This window comes from Pleuronectes platessa, chromosome 24, assembly GCF_947347685.1.
Source record: "Pleuronectes platessa chromosome 24, fPlePla1.1, whole genome shotgun sequence".
Lineage (NCBI taxonomy): Eukaryota > Metazoa > Chordata > Actinopteri > Pleuronectiformes > Pleuronectidae > Pleuronectes > Pleuronectes platessa.
In genome coordinates, this window is record NC_070649.1 from 14,908,719 (window position 1) to 14,931,287 (window position 22,569).

Sequence of the window (22,569 nt, forward strand, 5' to 3'; positions counted from 1 at the left end):
GGTGATCCTCCCTCTGATGGACTGGTGATCAGCCCTGTGATGGACTGGTGATCCTCCCTGTGATGGATTGGTGATCCTCCCTGTGATGGACTGGTGATCCTCCCTGTGATGGACTGGTGATCAGCCCTGTTATGGACTGGTGATCAGACCTGTGATGGACTGGTGATCAGCCCATCGATGGACTGGTGATCCTCCCGGTGATGGACTGGTGATCAGCCCTGTGTTAGACTGGTGATCCTCTCTGTGTTGGACTGGTGATCAGCCCTGTGTTGGACCGGTGATGAGCCCTGTGTTGGACTGGTGATCCTCCCTTTGATGGGCTGGTTATCAGCCCTGTGATGGACTGGTGATCCTCCCTTTGATGGACTGGTGATCCTCTCTTTGATGGACTGGTTATAGCCCCTTTGATGGACTGGTTATCAGCCATGTGATGGACTGGTGATCCTCCCTTTGATGGACTGGTGATCAGCCCTGTGATGGACTGATGATCCTCCTTGTTATGGACTGGTGATCCTCCCTCTGATGGACTGGTGATCAGCCCTGTGATGGACTGGTGATCCTCCCTGTGCTGGATTCGTGATCCTCCCTGTGATGGACTGGTGATCCTCCCTGTGATGGACTGGTGATCAGCACTGTGATGGACTGGTGATCCTCCCTGTGATGGACTGGTGATCCTCCCTCTGATGGACTGGTGATCAGCCCTATGATGGACTGGTGATCCTCTCTGTGATGGACTGGTGATCCTCCCTTTGATGGACTGGTGATCATCCCTTTGATGGACTGGTTATAACCCCTTCGATGGACTGGTTATCAGCCATGTGATGGATTGGTGATCCTCCCTTTTATGGACTGGTTTTCAGCCCTGTGATGGACTGGTGATCCTCCCTTTGATGGACTGGTGATCAGCCCTGTGATGGACTAGTGATCCTCCCTGTGATGGACTGGTGATCAGCCCTGTGATGGACTGGTGATCCTTCCTGTATTGGACTGGTGATCCTCCTTGTGATGGACTGGTGATCCTCCCTGTGTTGGACTGGTGATCAGACCTGTGATGGACTGGTTATGAGCCCTGTGATGGACTGGTGATCAGCCCTATGTTGGACTGGTGATCAGACCTGTGATGGACTGGTGATGAGCCCTGTCATGGACTGGTGATCCTCCCTGTGATGGATTGGTGATCCTCCCTCTGATGGACTGGTGATCAGCCCTGTGATGGACTGGTGATCCTCCCTGTGATGGATTGGTGATCCTCCCTGTGATGGACTGGTGATCCTCCCTGTGATGGACTGGTGATCCTCCCTCTGATGGAATGGTGATCAGCCCTATGATGGACTGGTGATCCTCTCTGTGATGGACTGGTGATCCTCCCTTTGATGGACTGGTGATCATCCCTTTGATGGACTGGTTATAACCCCTTCGATGGACTGGTTATCAGCCAAGTGATGGATTGGTGATCCTCCCTTTTATGGACTGGTTTTCAGCCCTGTGATGGACTGGTGATCCTCCTTTTGATGGACTGGGGATCCTCCCTCTGATGGACTGGTGATCAGCCCTGTGATGGACTGGTGATCCTCCCTTTGATGGACTGGTGATCAGCCCTGTGATGGACTGGTAATCCTCCTTGTGATGGACTGGTGATCCTCCCTCTGATGGACTGGTGATCAGCCCTGTGATGGACTGGTGATCCTCCCTGTGATGGATTGGTGATCCTCACTGTGATGGACGGGTGATCCTCCCTGTGATGGACTGGTGATCCTTCCTGTGATGGACTGGTGATGAGCCCTGTGATGGACTGGTGATCAGCCCTGTGTTGGACTGGTGATCCTCCCTGTGTTGGACAGGTGATCAGCCCTGTGTTGGACCGGTGATGAGCCCTGTGTTGGACTGGTGATCCTCCCTTTGATGGACTGGTGATCCTCCCTTTGATGGGCTGGTTACCAGCCCTGTGATGGACTGGTGATCCTCCCTTTGATGGACTGGTGATCCTCCCTTTGATGGACTGGTTATAGCCCCTGTGATGGACTGGTTATCAGCCATGTGATGGACTGGTGATCCTCCCTTTGATGGACTGGTGATCAGCCCTCGATGGACTGGTGATCCTCCCTGTGATGGACTGATGATCCTCCCTCTGATGGACTGGTGATCAGCCCTGTGATGGACTGGTGATCCTCCCTGTGATGGATTGGTGATCCTTCCTTTGATGGACTGGTGATCAGCCCTGTGATGGACTGGTGATCCTCCTTGTGATGGACTGGTGATCCTCCCTGTGATGGATTGGTGATCCTCCCTGTGATGGACTGTTGATCCTCCCTGTGATGGACTGGTGATCCTCCCTCTGATGGACTGGTGATCCTCCCTGTGATGGACTGGTGATCCTTCCTGTGATGGACTGGTGATGAGCCCTGTGATGGACTGGTGATCAGCCCTGTGTTGGACTGGTGATCAGCCCTGTGATGGACTGGTGATCCTCCCGGTGATGGACTGGTGATCAGCTCTGTGTTGGACCGGTGATGAGCCCTGTGTTGGACTGGTTATCCTCCCTTTGATGGACTGGTGATCCTCCCTCTGATGGACTGGTGATCAGCCCTGTGATGGACTGGTGATCCTCCCTGTGATGGATTGGTGATCCTCACTGTGATGGACGGGTGATCCTCCCTGTGATGGACTGGTGTTCCTTCCTGTGATGGACTGGTGATGAGCCCTGTGATGGACTGGTGATCAGCCCTGTGTTGGACTGGTGATCCTCCCTGTGTTGGACAGGTGATCAGCCCTGTGATGGACTGTTGATCCTCCCGGTGATGGACTGGTGATCAGCCCTGTGTTAGACTGGTGATCCTCCCTGTGTTGGACTGGTGATCAGCACTGTGTTGGACCGGTGATGAGCCCTGTGTTGCACTGGTGATCCTCCCTTTGATGGGCTGGTTATCAGCCCTGTGATGGACTGGTGATCCTCCCTGTGCTAGATTGGTGATCCTCCCTGTGATGGACTAGTGATCCTCCCTGTGATGGACTGGTGATCAGCCCTGTGATGGACTGGTGATCCTCCCTGTATTGGACTGGTGATCCTCCCTGTGATGGACTGGTGATCCTCCCTGTGTTGGACTGGTGATCAGAACTGTGATGGACTGGTGATGAGCCCTGTGATGGACTGGTGATCAGCCCTATGTTGGACTGGTGATCAGACCTGTGATGGACTGGTGATGAGCCCTGTCATGGACTGGTGATCCTCCCTGTGATGGATTGGTGATCCTCCCTCTGATGGACTGGTGATCAGCCCTGTGATGGACTGGTGATCCTCCCTGTGATGGATTGGTGATCCTCCCTGTGATGGACTGGTGTTCCTCCCTGTGATGGACTGGTGATCAGCCCTGTTATGGACTGGTGATCAGACCTGTGATGGACTGGTGATCAGCCCATCGATGGACTGGTGATCCTCCCGGTGATGGACTGGTGATCAGCCCTGTGTTAGACTGTTGATCCTCTCTGTGTTGGACTGGTGATCAGCCCTGTGTTGGACCGGTGATGAGCCCTGTGTTGGACTGGTGATCCTCCCTTTGATGGGCTGGTTATCGGCCCTGTGATGGACTGGTGATCCTCCCTTTGATGGACTGGTGATCCTCTCTTTGATGGACTGGTTATAGCCCCTTTGATGGACTGGTTTTCAGCCATGTGATGGACTGGTGATCCTCCCTTTGATGGACTGGTGATCAGCCCTGTGATGGACTGGTGATCCTCCTTGTTATGGACTGGTGATCCTCCCTCTGATGGACTGGTGATCAGCCCTGTGATGGACTGGTGATCCTCCCTGTGCTGGATTCGTGATCCTCACTGTGATGGACTGGTGATCCTCCCTGTGATGGACTGGTGATCAGCACTGTGATGGACTGGTGATCCTCCCTGTGATGGACTGGTGATCCTCCCTCTGATGGACTGGTGATCAGCCCTATGATGGACTGGTGATCCTCTCTGTGATGGACTGGTGATCCTCCCTTTGATGGACTGGTGATCATCCCTTTGATGGACTGGTTATAACCCCTTCGATGGACTGGTTATCAGCCATGTGATGGATTGGTGATCCTCCCTTTTATGGACTGGTTTTCAGCCCTGTGATGGACTGGTGATCCTCCTTTTGATGGACTGGGGATCCTCCCTCTGAGGGACTGGTGATCAGCCCTGTGATGGACTGGTGATCCTCCCTTTGATGGACTGGTGATCAGCCCTGTGATGGACTAGTGATCCTCCCTGTGATGGACTGGTGATCAGCCCTGTGATGGACTGGTGATCCTTCCTGTATTGGACTGGTGATCCTCCCTGTGATGGACTGGTGATCCTCCCTGTGTTGGACTGGTGATCAGACCTGTGATGGACTGGTGATGAGCCCTGTGATGGACTGGTGATCAGCCCTATGTTGGACTGGTGATCAGACCTGTGATGGACTGGTGATGAGCCCTGTCATGGACTGGTGATCCTCCCTGTGATGGATTGGTGATCCTCCCTCTGATGGACTGGTGATCAGCCCTGTGATGGACTGGTGATCCTCCCTGTGATGGATTGGTGATCCTCCCTGTGATGGACTGGTGATCCTCCCTGTGATGGACTGGTGATCCTCCCTCTGATGGAATGGTGATCAGCCCTATGATGGACTGGTGATCCTCTCTGTGATGGACTGGTGATCCTCCCTTTGATGGACTGGTGATCATCCCTTTGATGGACTGGTTATAACCCCTTCGATGGACTGGTTATCAGCCATGTGATGGATTGGTGATCCTCCCTTTTATGGACTGGTTTTCAGCCCTGTGATGGACTGGTGATCCTCCTTTTGATGGACTGGGGATCCTCCCTCTGATGGACTGGTGATCAGCCCTGTGATGGACTGGTGATCCTCCCTTTGATGGACTGGTGATCAGCCCTGTGATGGACTGGTAATCCTCCTTGTGATGGACTGGTGATCCTCCCTCTGATGGACCGGTGATGAGCCCTGTGTTGGACTGGTGATCCTCCCTTTGATGGACTGGTGATCCTCCCTTTGATGGGCTGGTTACCAGCCCTGTGATGGACTGGTGATCCTCCCTTTGATGGACTGGTGATCCTCCCTTTGATGGACTGGTTATAGCCCCTGTGATGGACTGGTTATCAGCCATGTGATGGACTGGTGATCCTCCCTTTGATGGACTGGTGATCAGCCCTCGATGGACTGGTGATCCTCCCTGTGATGGACTGATGATCCTCCCTCTGGAGGACTGGTGATCAGCCCTGTGATGGACTGGTGATCCTCCCTGTGATGGATTGGTGATCCTTCCTTTGATGGACTGGTGATCAGCCCTGTGATGGACTGGTGATCCTCCTTGTGATGGACTGGTGATCCTCCCTGTGATGGATTGGTGATCCTCCCTGTGATGGACTGTTGATCCTCCCTGTGATGGACTGGTGATCCTCCCTCTGATGGACTGGTGATCCTCCCTGTGATGGACTGGTGATCCTTCCTGTGATGGACTGGTGATGAGCCCTGTGATGGACTGGTGATCAGCCCTGTGTTGGACTGGTGATCAGCGCTGTGATGGACTGGTGATCCTCCCGGTGATGGACTGGTGATCAGCTCTGTGTTGGACCGGTGATGAGCCCTGTGTTGGACTGGTTATCCTCCCTTTGATGGACTGGTGATCCTCCCTTTGATGGGCTGGTTACCAGCCCTGTGATGGACTGGTGATTCTCCCTGTGATGGACTGGTGATCCTCCCTGTGATGGACTGGTGATCCTCCCTGTGATGGACTGGTGATCCTCCCTGTGATGGACTGGTGATCCTCCCTCTGATGGACTGGTGATCAGCCCTATGATGGACTGGTGATCCTCTCTGTGATGGACTGGTGATCCTCCCTTTGATGGACTGGTGATCATCCCTTTGATGGACTGGTTATAACCCCTTCGAGGGACTTGTTATCAGCCATGTGATGGATTGGTGATCCTCCCTTTTATGGACTGGTTTTCAGCCCTGTGATGGACTGGTGATCCTCCTTTTGATGGACTGGGGATCCTCCCTCTGATGGACTGGTGATCAGCCCTGTGATGGACTGGTGATCCTCCCTTTGATGGACTGGTGATCAGCCCTGTGATGGACTAGTGATCCTCCCTGTGATGGACTGGTGATCAGCCCTGTGATGGACTGGTGATCCTTCCTGTATTGGACTGGTGATCCTCCCTGTGATGGACTGGTGATCCTCCCTGTGTTGGACTGGTGATCAGACCTGTGATGGACTGGTGATCCTTTCTGTGATGGACTGGTGATGAGCACTGTGATGGACTGGTGATCAGCCCTGTGTTGGACTGGTGATCCTCCCTGTGCTGGATTGGTGATCCTCCCTGTGATGGACTGGTGATCCTCCCTGTGATGGACTGGTGATCAGCCCTGTGATGGACTGGTGATCCTCCCTGTGATGGACTGGTGATCCTTCCTCTGATGGACTGGTGATCCTCCCTGTGATGGACTGGTGATCAGCCCGGTGATGGACTGTTGATCCTCCCGGTGATGGACTGGTGATCAGCCCTGTGTTAGACTGGTGATCCTCCCTGTGTTGGACTGGTGATCATTACTGTGTTGGACCGGTGATGAGCCCTGTGTTGCACTGGTGATCCTCCCTTTGATGGGCTGGTTATCAGCCCTGTGATGGACTGGTGATCCTCCCTGTGCTAGATTGGTGATCCTCCCTGTGATGGACTAGTGATCCTCCCTGTGATGGACTGGTGATCAGCCCTGTGATGGACTGGTGATCCTTCCTGTATTGGACTGGTGATCCTCCCTGTGATGGACTGGTGATCCTCCCTGTGTTGGACTGGTGATCAGACCTGTGATGGACTGGTGATGAGCCCTGTGATGGACTGGTGATCAGCCCTATGTTGGACTGGTGATCAGACCTGTGATGGACTGGTGATGAGCCCTTTCATGGACTGGTGATCCTCCCTGTGATGGATTGGTGATCCTCCCTCTGATGGACTGGTGATCAGCCCTGTGATGGACTGGTGATCCTCCCTGTGATGGATTGGTGATCCTCCCTCTGATGGACTGGTGATCCTCCCTGTGATGGACTGGTGATCAGCCCTGTTATGGACTGGTGATCAGACCTGTGATGGACTGGTGATCAGCCCATCGATGGACTGGTGATCCTCCCGGTGATGGACTGGTGATCAGCCCTGTGTTAGACTGGTGATCCTCTCTGTGTTGGACTGGTGATCAGCCCTGTGTTGGACCGGTGATGAGCCCTGTGTTGGACTGGTGATCCTCCCTTTGATGGGCTGGTTATCAGCCCTGTGATGGACTGGTGATCCTCCCTTTGATGGACTGGTGATCCTCTCTTTGATGGACTGGTTATAGCCCCTTTGATGGACTGGTTATCAGCCATGTGATGGACTGGTGATCCTCCCTTTGATGGACTGGTGATCAGCCCTGTGATGGACTGATGATCCTCCTTGTTATGGACTGGTGATCCTCCCTCTGATGGACTGGTGATCAGCCCTGTGATGGACTGGTGATCCTCCCTGTGCTGGATTCGTGATCCTCCCTGTGATGGACTGGTGATCCTCCCTGTGATGGACTGGTGATCAGCACTGTGATGGACTGGTGATCCTCCCTGTGATGGACTGGTGATCCTCCCTCTGATGGACTGGTGATCAGCCCTATGATGGACTGGTGATCCTCTCTGTGATGGACTGGTGATCCTCCCTTTGATGGACTGGTGATCATCCCTTTGATGGACTGGTTATAACCCCTTCGATGGACTGGTTATCAGCCATGTGATGGATTGGTGATCCTCCCTTTTATGGACTGGTTTTCAGCCCTGTGATGGACTGGTGATCCTCCCTTTGATGGACTGGTGATCAGCCCTGTGATGGACTAGTGATCCTCCCTGTGATGGACTGGTGATCAGCCCTGTGATGGACTGGTGATCCTTCCTGTATTGGACTGGTGATCCTCCTTGTGATGGACTGGTGATCCTCCCTGTGTTGGACTGGTGATCAGACCTGTGATGGACTGGTGATGAGCCCTGTGATGGACTGGTGATCAGCCCTATGTTGGACTGGTGATCAGACCTGTGATGGACTGGTGATGAGCCCTGTCATGGACTGGTGATCCTCCCTGTGATGGATTGGTGATCCTCCCTCTGATGGACTGGTGATCAGCCCTGTGATGGACTGGTGATCCTCCCTGTGATGGATTGGTGATCCTCCCTGTGATGGACTGGTGATCCTCCCTGTGATGGACTGGTGATCCTCCCTCTGATGGAATGGTGATCAGCCCTATGATGGACTGGTGATCCTCTCTGTGATGGACTGGTGATCCTCCCTTTGATGGACTGGTGATCATCCCTTTGATGGACTGGTTATAACCCCTTCGATGGACTGGTTATCAGCCAAGTGATGGATTGGTGATCCTCCCTTTTATGGACTGGTTTTCAGCCCTGTGATGGACTGGTGATCCTCCTTTTGATGGACTGGGGATCCTCCCTCTGATGGACTGGTGATCAGCCCTGTGATGGACTGGTGATCCTCCCTTTGATGGACTGGTGATCAGCCCTGTGATGGACTGGTCATCCTCCTTGTGATGGACTGGTGATCCTCCCTCTGATGGACTGGTGATCAGCCCTGTGATGGACTGGTGATCCTCCCTGTGATGGATTGGTGATCCTCACTGTGATGGACGGGTGATCCTCCCTGTGATGGACTGGTGATCCTTCCTGTGATGGACTGGTGATGAGCCCTGTGATGGACTGGTGATCAGCCCTGTGTTGGACTGGTGATCCTCCCTGTGTTGGACAGGTGATCAGCCCTGTGTTGGACCGGTGATGAGCCCTGTGTTGGACTGGTGATCCTCCCTTTGATGGACTGGTGATCCTCCCTTTGATGGGCTGGTTACCAGCCCTGTGATGGACTGGTGATCCTCCCTTTGATGGACTGGTGATCCTCCCTTTGATGGACTGGTTATAGCCCCTGTGATGGACTGGTTATCAGCCATGTGATGGACTGGTGATCCTCCCTTTGATGGACTGGTGATCAGCCCTCGATGGACTGGTGATCCTCCCTGTGATGGACTGATGATCCTCCCTCTGATGGACTGGTGATCAGCCCTGTGATGGACTGGTGATCCTCCCTGTGATGGATTGGTGATCCTTCCTTTGATGGACTGGTGATCAGCCCTGTGATGGACTGGTGATCCTCCTTGTGATGGACTGGTGATCCTCCCTGTGATGGATTGATGATCCTCCCTGTGATGGACTGTTGATCCTCCCTGTGATGGACTGGTGATCCTCCCTCTGATGGACTGGTGATCCTCCCTGTGATGGACTGGTGATCCTTCCTGTGATGGACTGGTGATGAGCCCTGTGATGGACTGGTGATCAGCCCTGTGTTGGACTGGTGATCAGCCCTGTGATGGACTGGTGATCCTTCCTGTATTGGACTGGTGATCCTCCCTGTGATGGACTGGTGATCCTCCCTGTGTTGGACTGGTGATCAGACCTGTGATGGACTGGTGATGAGCCCTGTGATGGACTGGTGATCAGCCCTATGTTGGACTGGTGATCAGACCTGTGATGGACTGGTGATGAGCCCTTTCATGGACTGGTGATCCTCCCTGTGATGGATTGGTGATCCTCCCTCTGATGGACTGGTGATCAGCCCTGTGATGGACTGGTGATCCTCCCTGTGATGGATTGGTGATCCTCCCTCTGATGGACTGGTGATCCTCCCTGTGATGGACTGGTGATCAGCCCTGTTATGGACTGGTGATCAGACCTGTGATGGACTGGTGATCAGCCCATCGATGGACTGGTGATCCTCCCGGTGATGGACTGGTGATCAGCCCTGTGTTAGACTGGTGATCCTCTCTGTGTTGGACTGGTGATCAGCCCTGTGTTGGACCGGTGATGAGCCCTGTGTTGGACTGGTGATCCTCCCTTTGATGGGCTGGTTATCAGCCCTGTGATGGACTGGTGATCCTCCCTTTGATGGACTGGTGATCCTCTCTTTGATGGACTGGTTATAGCCCCTTTGATGGACTGGTTATCAGCCATGTGATGGACTGGTGATCCTCCCTTTGATGGACTGGTGATCAGCCCTGTGATGGACTGATGATCCTCCTTGTTATGGACTGGTGATCCTCCCTCTGATGGACTGGTGATCAGCCCTGTGATGGACTGGTGATCCTCCCTGTGCTGGATTCGTGATCCTCCCTGTGATGGACTGGTGATCCTCCCTGTGATGGACTGGTGATCAGCACTGTGATGGACTGGTGATCCTCCCTGTGATGGACTGGTGATCCTCCCTCTGATGGACTGGTGATCAGCCCTATGATGGACTGGTGATCCTCTCTGTGATGGACTGGTGATCCTCCCTTTGATGGACTGGTGATCATCCCTTTGATGGACTGGTTATAACCCCTTCGATGGACTGGTTATCAGCCATGTGATGGATTGGTGATCCTCCCTTTTATGGACTGGTTTTCAGCCCTGTGATGGACTGGTGATCCTCCCTTTGATGGACTGGTGATCAGCCCTGTGATGGACTAGTGATCCTCCCTGTGATGGACTGGTGATCAGCCCTGTGATGGACTGGTGATCCTTCCTGTATTGGACTGGTGATCCTCCTTGTGATGGACTGGTGATCCTCCCTGTGTTGGACTGGTGATCAGACCTGTGATGGACTGGTGATGAGCCCTGTGATGGACTGGTGATCAGCCCTATGTTGGACTGGTGATCAGACCTGTGATGGACTGGTGATGAGCCCTGTCATGGACTGGTGATCCTCCCTGTGATGGATTGGTGATCCTCCCTCTGATGGACTGGTGATCAGCCCTGTGATGGACTGGTGATCCTCCCTGTGATGGATTGGTGATCCTCCCTGTGATGGACTGGTGATCCTCCCTGTGATGGACTGGTGATCCTCCCTCTGATGGAATGGTGATCAGCCCTATGATGGACTGGTGATCCTCTCTGTGATGGACTGGTGATCCTCCCTTTGATGGACTGGTGATCATCCCTTTGATGGACTGGTTATAACCCCTTCGATGGACTGGTTATCAGCCAAGTGATGGATTGGTGATCCTCCCTTTTATGGACTGGTTTTCAGCCCTGTGATGGACTGGTGATCCTCCTTTTGATGGACTGGGGATCCTCCCTCTGATGGACTGGTGATCAGCCCTGTGATGGACTGGTGATCCTCCCTTTGATGGACTGGTGATCAGCCCTGTGATGGACTGGTAATCCTCCTTGTGATGGACTGGTGATCCTCCCTCTGATGGACTGGTGATCAGCCCTGTGATGGACTGGTGATCCTCCCTGTGATGGATTGGTGATCCTCACTGTGATGGACGGGTGATCCTCCCTGTGATGGACTGGTGATCCTTCCTGTGATGGACTGGTGATGAGCCCTGTGATGGACTGGTGATCAGCCCTGTGTTGGACTGGTGATCCTCCCTGTGTTGGACAGGTGATCAGCCCTGTGTTGGACCGGTGATGAGCCCTGTGTTGGACTGGTGATCCTCCCTTTGATGGACTGGTGATCCTCCCTTTGATGGGCTGGTTACCAGCCCTGTGATGGACTGGTGATCCTCCCTTTGATGGACTGGTGATCCTCCCTTTGATGGACTGGTTATAGCCCCTGTGATGGACTGGTTATCAGCCATGTGATGGACTGGTGATCCTCCCTTTGATGGACTGGTGATCAGCCCTCGATGGACTGGTGATCCTCCCTGTGATGGACTGATGATCCTCCCTCTGATGGACTGGTGATCAGCCCTGTGATGGACTGGTGATCCTCCCTGTGATGGATTGGTGATCCTTCCTTTGATGGACTGGTGATCAGCCCTGTGATGGACTGGTGATCCTCCTTGTGATGGACTGGTGATCCTCCCTGTGATGGATTGGTGATCCTCCCTGTGATGGACTGTTGATCCTCCCTGTGATGGACTGGTGATCCTCCCTCTGATGGACTGGTGATCCTCCCTGTGATGGACTGGTGATCCTTCCTGTGATGGACTGGTGATGAGCCCTGTGATGGACTGGTGATCAGCCCTGTGTTGGACTGGTGATCAGCCCTGTGATGGACTGGTGATCCTCCCGGTGATGGACTGGTGATCAGCTCTGTGTTGGACCGGTGATGAGCCCTGTGTTGGACTGGTTATCCTCCCTTTGATGGACTGGTGATCCTCCCTCTGATGGACTGGTGATCAGCCCTGTGATGGACTGGTGATCCTCCCTGTGATGGATTGGTGATCCTCACTGTGATGGACGGGTGATCCTCCCTGTGATGGACTGGTGTTCCTTCCTGTGATGGACTGGTGATGAGCCCTGTGATGGACTGGTGATCAGCCCTGTGTTGGACTGGTGATCCTCCCTGTGTTGGACAGGTGATCAGCCCTGTGTTGGACCGGTGATGAGCCCTGTGTTGGACTGGTGATCCTCCCTTTGATGGACTGGTGATCCTCCCTTTGATGGGCTGGTTACCAGCCCTGTGATGGACTGGTGATCCTCCCTTTGATGGACTGGTGATCCTCTCTTTGATGGACTGGTTACAGCCCCTTTGATGGACTGGTTATCAGCCATGTGATGGACTGGTGATCCTCCCTTTGATGGACTGGTTATCAGCCATGTGATGGACTGGTGATCCTCCCTTTGATGGGCTGGTTATCAGCCCTGTGATGGACTGGTGATCCTCCCTTTGATGGACTGGTGATCCTCTCTTTGATGGACTGGTTATAGCCCCTTTGATGGACTGGTTATCAGCCATGTGATGGACTGGTGATCCTCCCTTTGATGGACTGGTGATCAGCCCTGTGATGGACTGATGATCCTCCTTGTTATGGACTGGTGATCCTCCCTCTGATGGACTGGTGATCAGCCCTGTGATGGACTGGTGATCCTCCCTGTGCTGGATTCGTGATCCTCCCTGTGATGGACTGGTGATCCTCCCTGTGATGGACTGGTGATCAGCACTGTGATGGACTGGTGATCCTCCCTGTGATGGACTGGTGATCCTCCCTCTGATGGACTGGTGATCAGCCCTATGATGGACTGGTGATCCTCTCTGTGATGGACTGGTGATCCTCCCTTTGATGGACTGGTGATCATCCCTTTGATGGACTGGTTATAACCCCTTCGATGGACTGGTTATCAGCCATGTGATGGATTGGTGATCCTCCCTTTTATGGACTGGTTTTCAGCCCTGTGATGGACTGGTGATCCTCCCTTTGATGGACTGGTGATCAGCCCTGTGATGGACTAGTGATCCTCCCTGTGATGGACTGGTGATCAGCCCTGTGATGGACTGGTGATCCTTCCTGTATTGGACTGGTGATCCTCCTTGTGATGGACTGGTGATCCTCCCTGTGTTGGACTGGTGATCAGACCTGTGATGGACTGGTTATGAGCCCTGTGATGGACTGGTGATCAGCCCTATGTTGGACTGGTGATCAGACCTGTGATGGACTGGTGATGAGCCCTGTCATGGACTGGTGATCCTCCCTGTGATGGATTGGTGATCCTCCCTCTGATGGACTGGTGATAAGCCCTGTGATGGACTGGTGATCCTCCCTGTGATGGATTGGTGATCCTCCCTGTGATGGACTGGTGATCCTCCCTGTGATGGACTGGTGATCCTCCCTCTGATGGAATGGTGATCAGCCCTATGATGGACTGGTGATCCTCTCTGTGATGGACTGGTGATCCTCCCTTTGATGGACTGGTGATCATCCCTTTGATGGACTGGTTATAACCCCTTCGATGGACTGGTTATCAGCCAAGTGATGGATTGGTGATCCTCCCTTTTATGGACTGGTTTTCAGCCCTGTGATGGACTGGTGATCCTCCTTTTGATGGACTGGGGATCCTCCCTCTGATGGACTGGTGATCAGCCCTGTGATGGACTGGTGATCCTCCCTTTGATGGACTGGTGATCAGCCCTGTGATGGACTGGTAATCCTCCTTGTGATGGACTGGTGATCCTCCCTCTGATGGACTGGTGATCAGCCCTGTGATGGACTGGTGATGAGCCCTGTGATGGACTGGTGATGAGCCCTGTGATGGACTGGTGATCAGCCCTGTGTTGGACTGGTGATCAGCCCTGTGATGGACTGGTGATCCTCCCGGTGATGGACTGGTGATCAGCTCTGTGTTGGACCGGTGATGAGCCCTGTGTTGGACTGGTTATCCTCCCTTTGATGGACTGGTGATCCTCCCTCTGATGGACTGGTGATCAGCCCTGTGATGGACTGGTGATCCTCCCTGTGATGGATTGGTGATCCTCACTGTGATGGACGGGTGATCCTCCCTGTGATGGACTGGTGTTCCTTCCTGTGATGGACTGGTGATGAGCCCTGTGATGGACTGGTGATCAGCCCTGTGTTGGACTGGTGATCCTCCCTGTGTTGGACAGGTGATCAGCCCTGTGATGGACTGTTGATCCTCCCGGTGATGGACTGGTGATCAGCCCTGTGTTAGACTGGTGATCCTCCCTGTGTTGGACTGGTGATCAGCACTGTGTTGGACCGGTGATGAGCCCTGTGTTGCACTGGTGATCCTCCCTTTGATGGGCTGGTTATCAGCCCTGTGATGGACTGGTGATCCTCCCTGTGCTAGATTGGTGATCCTCCCTGTGATGGACTAGTGATCCTCCCTGTGATGGACTGGTGATCAGCCCTGTGATGGACTGGTGATCCTCCCTGTATTGGACTGGTGATCCTCCCTGTGATGGACTGGTGATCCTCCCTGTGTTGGACTGGTGATCAGAACTGTGATGGACTGGTGATGAGCCCTGTGATGGACTGGTGATCAGCCCTATGTTGGACTGGTGATCAGACCTGTGATGGACTGGTGATGAGCCCTGTCATGGACTGGTGATCCTCCCTGTGATGGATTGGTGATCCTCCCTCTGATGGACTGGTGATCAGCCCTGTGATGGACTGGTGATCCTCCCTGTGATGGATTGGTGATCCTCCCTGTGATGGACTGGTGTTCCTCCCTGTGATGGACTGGTGATCAGCCCTGTTATGGACTGGTGATCAGACCTGTGATGGACTGGTGATCAGCCCATCGATGGACTGGTGATCCTCCCGGTGATGGACTGGTGATCAGCCCTGTGTTAGACTGTTGATCCTCTCTGTGTTGGACTGGTGATCAGCCCTGTGTTGGACCGGTGATGAGCCCTGTGTTGGACTGGTGATCCTCCCTTTGATGGGCTGGTTATCGGCCCTGTGATGGACTGGTGATCCTCCCTTTGATGGACTGGTGATCCTCTCTTTGATGGACTGGTTATAGCCCCTTTGATGGACTGGTTATCAGCCATGTGATGGACTGGTGATCCTCCCTTTGATGGACTGGTGATCAGCCCTGTGATGGACTGGTGATCCTCCTTGTTATGGACTGGTGATCCTCCCTCTGATGGACTGGTGATCAGCCCTGTGATGGACTGGTGATCCTCCCTGTGCTGGATTCGTGATCCTCACTGTGATGGACTGGTGATCCTCCCTGTGATGGACTGGTGATCAGCACTGTGATGGACTGGTGATCCTCCCTGTGATGGACTGGTGATCCTCCCTCTGATGGACTGGTGATCAGCCCTATGATGGACTGGTGATCCTCTCTGTGATGGACTGGTGATCCTCCCTTTGATGGACTGGTGATCATCCCTTTGATGGACTGGTTATAACCCCTTCGATGGACTGGTTATCAGCCATGTGATGGATTGGTGATCCTCCCTTTTATGGACTGGTTTTCAGCCCTGTGATGGACTGGTGATCCTCCTTTTGATGGACTGGGGATCCTCCCTCTGAGGGACTGGTGATCAGCCCTGTGATGGACTGGTGATCCTCCCTTTGATGGACTGGTGATCAGCCCTGTGATGGACTAGTGATCCTCCCTGTGATGGACTGGTGATCAGCCCTGTGATGGACTGGTGATCCTTCCTGTATTGGACTGGTGATCCTCCCTGTGATGGACTGGTGATCCTCCCTGTGTTGGACTGGTGATCAGACCTGTGATGGACTGGTGATGAGCCCTGTGATGGACTGGTGATCAGCCCTATGTTGGACTGGTGATCAGACCTGTGATGGACTGGTGATGAGCCCTGTCATGGACTGGTGATCCTCCCTGTGATGGATTGGTGATCCTCCCTCTGATGGACTGGTGATCAGCCCTGTGATGGACTGGTGATCCTCCCTGTGATGGATTGGTGATCCTCCCTGTGATGGACTGGTGATCCTCCCTGTGATGGACTGGTGATCCTCCCTCTGATGGAATGGTGATCAGCCCTATGATGGACTGGTGATCCTCTCTGTGATGGACTGGTGATCCTCCCTTTGATGGACTGGTGATCATCCCTTTGATGGACTGGTTATAACCCCTTCGATGGACTGGTTATCAGCCATGTGATGGATTGGTGATCCTCCCTTTTATGGACTGGTTTTCAGCCCTGTGATGGACTGGTGATCCTCCTTTTGATGGACTGGGGATCCTCCCTCTGATGGACTGGTGATCAGCCCTGTGATGGACTGGTGATCCTCCCTTTGATGGACTGGTGATCAGCCCTGTGATGGACTGGTAATCCTCCTTGTGATGGACTGGTGATCCTCCCTCTGATGGACCGGTGATGAGCCCTGTGTTGGACTGGTGATCCTCCCTTTGATGGACTGGTGATCCTCCCTTTGATGGGCTGGTTACCAGCCCTGTGATGGACTGGTGATCCTCCCTTTGATGGACTGGTGATCCTCCCTTTGATGGACTGGTTATAGCCCCTGTGATGGACTGGTTATCAGCCATGTGATGGACTGGTGATCCTCCCTTTGATGGACTGGTGATCAGCCCTCGATGGACTGGTGATCCTCCCTGTGATGGACTGATGATCCTCCCTCTGATGGACTGGTGATCAGCCCTGTGATGGACTGGTGATCCTCCCTGTGATGGATTGGTGATCCTTCCTTTGATGGACTGGTGATCAGCCCTGTGATGGACTGGTGATCCTCCTTGTGATGGACTGGTGATCCTCCCTGTGATGGATTGGTGATCCTCCCTGTGATGGACTGTTGATCCTCCCTGTGATGGACTGGTGATCCTCCCTCTGATGGACTGGTGATCCTCCCTGTGATGGACTGGTGATCCTTCCTGTGATGGACTGGTGATGAGCCCTGTGATGGACTGGTGATCAGCCCTGTGTTGGACTGGTGATCAGCGCTGTGATGGACTGGTGATCCTCCCGGTGATGGACTGGTGATCAGCTCTGTGTTGGACCGGTGATGAGCCCTGTGTTGGACTGGTTATCCTCCCTTTGATGGACTGGTGATCCTCCCTTTGATGGGCTGGTTACCAGCCCTGTGATGGACTGGTGATTCTCCCTGTGATGGACTGGTGATCCTCCCTGTGATGGACTGGTGATCCTCCCTGTGATGGACTGGTGATCCTCCCTGTGATGGACTGGTGATCCTCCCTCTGATGGACTGGTGATCAGCCCTATGATGGACTGGTGATCCTCTCTGTGATGGACTGGTGATCCTCCCTTTGATGGACTGGTGATCATCCCTTTGATGGACTGGTTATAACCCCTTCGAGGGACTTGTTATCAGCCATGTGATGGATTGGTGATCCTCCCTTTTATGGACTGGTTTTCAGCCCTGTGATGGACTGGTGATCCTCCTTTTGATGGACTGGGGATCCTCCCTCTGATGGACTGGTGATCAGCCCTGTGATGGACTGGTGATCCTCCCTTTGATGGACTGGTGATCAGCCCTGTGATGGACTAGTGATCCTCCCTGTGATGGACTGGTGATCAGCCCTGTGATGGACTGGTGATCCTTCCTGTATTGGACTGGTGATCCTCCCTGTGATGGACTGGTGATCCTCCCTGTGTTGGACTGGTGATCAGACCTGTGATGGACTGGTGATCCTTTCTGTGATGGACTGGTGATGAGCACTGTGATGGACTGGTGATCAGCCCTGTGTTGGACTGGTGATCCTCCCTGTGCTGGATTGGTGATCCTCCCTGTGATGGACTGGTGATCCTCCCTGTGATGGACTGGTGATCAGCCCTGTGATGGACTGGTGATCCTCCCTGTGATGGACTGGTGATCCTTCCTCTGATGGACTGGTGATCCTCCCTGTGATGGACTGGTGATCAGCCCGGTGATGGACTGTTGATCCTCCCGGTGATGGACTGGTGATCAGCCCTGTGTTAGACTGGTGATCCTCCCTGTGTTGGACTGGTGATCATTACTGTGTTGGACCGGTGATGAGCCCTGTGTTGCACTGGTGATCCTCCCTTTGATGGGCTGGTTATCAGCCCTGTGATGGACTGGTGATCCTCCCTGTGCTAGATTGGTGATCCTCCCTGTGATGGACTAGTGATCCTCCCTGTGATGGACTGGTGATCAGCCCTGTGATGGACTGGTGATCCTTCCTGTATTGGACTGGTGATCCTCCCTGTGATGGACTGGTGATCCTCCCTGTGTTGGACTGGTGATCAGACCTGTGATGGACTGGTGATGAGCCCTGTGATGGACTGGTGATCAGCCCTATGTTGGACTGGTGATCAGACCTGTGATGGACTGGTGATGAGCCCTTTCATGGACTGGTGATCCTCCCTGTGATGGATTGGTGATCCTCCCTCTGATGGACTGGTGATCAGCCCTGTGATGGACTGGTGATCCTCCCTGTGATGGATTGGTGATCCTCCCTCTGATGGACTGGTGATCCTCCCTGTGATGGACTGGTGATCAGCCCTGTTATGGACTGGTGATCAGACCTGTGATGGACTGGTGATCAGCCCATCGATGGACTGGTGATCCTCCCGGTGATGGACTGGTGATCAGCCCTGTGTTAGACTGGTGATCCTCTCTGTGTTGGACTGGTGATCAGCCCTGTGTTGGACCGGTGATGAGCCCTGTGTTGGACTGGTGATCCTCCCTTTGATGGGCTGGTTATCAGCCCTGTGATGGACTGGTGATCCTCCCTTTGATGGACTGGTGATCCTCTCTTTGATGGACTGGTTATAGCCCCTTTGATGGACTGGTTATCAGCCATGTGATGGACTGGTGATCCTCCCTTTGATGGACTGGTGATCAGCCCTGTGATGGACTGATGATCCTCCTTGTTATGGACTGGTGATCCTCCCTCTGATGGACTGGTGATCAGCCCTGTGATGGACTGGTGATCCTCCCTGTGCTGGATTCGTGATCCTCCCTGTGATGGACTGGTGATCCTCCCTGTGATGGACTGGTGATCAGCACTGTGATGGACTGGTGATCCTCCCTGTGATGGACTGGTGATCCTCCCTCTGATGGACTGGTGATCAGCCCTATGATGGACTGGTGATCCTCTCTGTGATGGACTGGTGATCCTCCCTTTGATGGACTGGTGATCATCCCTTTGATGGACTGGTTATAACCCCTTCGATGGACTGGTTATCAGCCATGTGATGGATTGGTGATCCTCCCTTTTATGGACTGGTTTTCAGCCCTGTGATGGACTGGTGATCCTCCCTTTGATGGACTGGTGATCAGCCCTGTGATGGACTAGTGATCCTCCCTGTGATGGACTGGTGATCAGCCCTGTGATGGACTGGTGATCCTTCCTGTATTGGACTGGTGATCCTCCTTGTGATGGACTGGTGATCCTCCCTGTGTTGGACTGGTGATCAGACCTGTGATGGACTGGTGATGAGCCCTGTGATGGACTGGTGATCAGCCCTATGTTGGACTGGTGATCAGACCTGTGATGGACTGGTGATGAGCCCTGTCATGGACTGGTGATCCTCCCTGTGATGGATTGGTGATCCTCCCTCTGATGGACTGGTGATCAGCCCTGTGATGGACTGGTGATCCTCCCTGTGATGGATTGGTGATCCTCCCTGTGATGGACTGGTGATCCTCCCTGTGATGGACTGGTGATCCTCCCTCTGATGGAATGGTTATAGCCCCTGTGATGGACTGGTTATCAGCCATGTGATGGACTGGTGATCCTCCCTTTGATGGACTGGTGATCAGCCCTCGATGGACTGGTGATCCTCCCTGTGATGGACTGATGATCCTCCCTCTGATGGACTGGTGATCAGCCCTGTGATGGACTGGTGATCCTCCCTGTGATGGATTGGTGATCCTTCCTTTGATGGACTGGTGATCAGCCCTGTGATGGACTGGTGATCCTCCTTGTGATGGACTGGTGATCCTCCCTGTGATGGATTGATGATCCTCCCTGTGATGGACTGTTGATCCTCCCTGTGATGGACTGGTGATCCTCCCTCTGATGGACTGGTGATCCTCCCTGTGATGGACTGGTGATCCTTCCTGTGATGGACTGGTGATGAGCCCTGTGATGGACTGGTGATCAGCCCTGTGTTGGACTGGTGATCAGCCCTGTGATGGACTGGTGATCCTTCCTGTATTGGACTGGTGATCCTCCCTGTGATGGACTGGTGATCCTCCCTGTGTTGGACTGGTGATCAGACCTGTGATGGACTGGTGATGAGCCCTGTGATGGACTGGTGATCAGCCCTATGTTGGACTGGTGATCAGACCTGTGATGGACTGGTGATGAGCCCTTTCATGGACTGGTGATCCTCCCTGTGATGGATTGGTGATCCTCCCTCTGATGGACTGGTGATCAGCCCTGTGATGGACTGGTGATCCTCCCTGTGATGGATTGGTGATCCTCCCTCTGATGGACTGGTGATCCTCCCTGTGATGGACTGGTGATCAGCCCTGTTATGGACTGGTGATCAGACCTGTGATGGACTGGTGATCAGCCCATCGATGGACTGGTGATCCTCCCGGTGATGGACTGGTGATCAGCCCTGTGTTAGACTGGTGATCCTCTCTGTGTTGGACTGGTGATCAGCCCTGTGTTGGACCGGTGATGAGCCCTGTGTTGGACTGGTGATCCTCCCTTTGATGGGCTGGTTATCAGCCCTGTGATGGACTGGTGATCCTCCCTTTGATGGACTGGTGATCCTCTCTTTGATGGACTGGTTATAGCCCCTTTGATGGACTGGTTATCAGCCATGTGATGGACTGGTGATCCTCCCTTTGATGGACTGGTGATCAGCCCTGTGATGGACTGATGATCCTCCTTGTTATGGACTGGTGATCCTCCCTCTGATGGACTGGTGATCAGCCCTGTGATGGACTGGTGATCCTCCCTGTGCTGGATTCGTGATCCTCCCTGTGATGGACTGGTGATCCTCCCTGTGATGGACTGGTGATCAGCACTGTGATGGACTGGTGATCCTCCCTGTGATGGACTGGTGATCCTCCCTCTGATGGACTGGTGATCAGCCCTATGATGGACTGGTGATCCTCTCTGTGATGGACTGGTGATCCTCCCTTTGATGGACTGGTGATCATCCCTTTGATGGACTGGTTATAACCCCTTCGATGGACTGGTTATCAGCCATGTGATGGATTGGTGATCCTCCCTTTTATGGACTGGTTTTCAGCCCTGTGATGGACTGGTGATCCTCCCTTTGATGGACTGGTGATCAGCCCTGTGATGGACTAGTGATCCTCCCTGTGATGGACTGGTGATCAGCCCTGTGATGGACTGGTGATCCTTCCTGTATTGGACTGGTGATCCTCCTTGTGATGGACTGGTGATCCTCCCTGTGTTGGACTGGTGATCAGACCTGTGATGGACTGGTGATGAGCCCTGTGATGGACTGGTGATCAGCCCTATGTTGGACTGGTGATCAGACCTGTGATGGACTGGTGATGAGCCCTGTCATGGACTGGTGATCCTCCCTGTGATGGATTGGTGATCCTCCCTCTGATGGACTGGTGATCAGCCCTGTGATGGACTGGTGATCCTCCCTGTGATGGATTGGTGATCCTCCCTGTGATGGACTGGTGATCCTCCCTGTGATGGACTGGTGATCCTCCCTCTGATGGAATGGTGATCAGCCCTATGATGGACTGGTGATCCTCTCTGTGATGGACTGGTGATCCTCCCTTTGATGGACTGGTGATCATCCCTTTGATGGACTGGTTATAACCCCTTCGATGGACTGGTTATCAGCCAAGTGATGGATTGGTGATCCTCCCTTTTATGGACTGGTTTTCAGCCCTGTGATGGACTGGTGATCCTCCTTTTGATGGACTGGGGATCCTCCCTCTGATGGACTGGTGATCAGCCCTGTGATGGACTGGTGATCCTCCCTTTGATGGACTGGTGATCAGCCCTGTGATGGACTGGTAATCCTCCTTGTGATGGACTGGTGATCCTCCCTCTGATGGACTGGTGATCAGCCCTGTGATGGACTGGTGATCCTCCCTGTGATGGATTGGTGATCCTCACTGTGATGGACGGGTGATCCTCCCTGTGATGGACTGGTGATCCTTCCTGTGATGGACTGGTGATGAGCCCTGTGATGGACTGGTGATCAGCCCTGTGTTGGACTGGTGATCCTCCCTGTGTTGGACAGGTGATCAGCCCTGTGTTGGACCGGTGATGAGCCCTGTGTTGGACTGGTGATCCTCCCTTTGATGGACTGGTGATCCTCCCTTTGATGGGCTGGTTACCAGCCCTGTGATGGACTGGTGATCCTCCC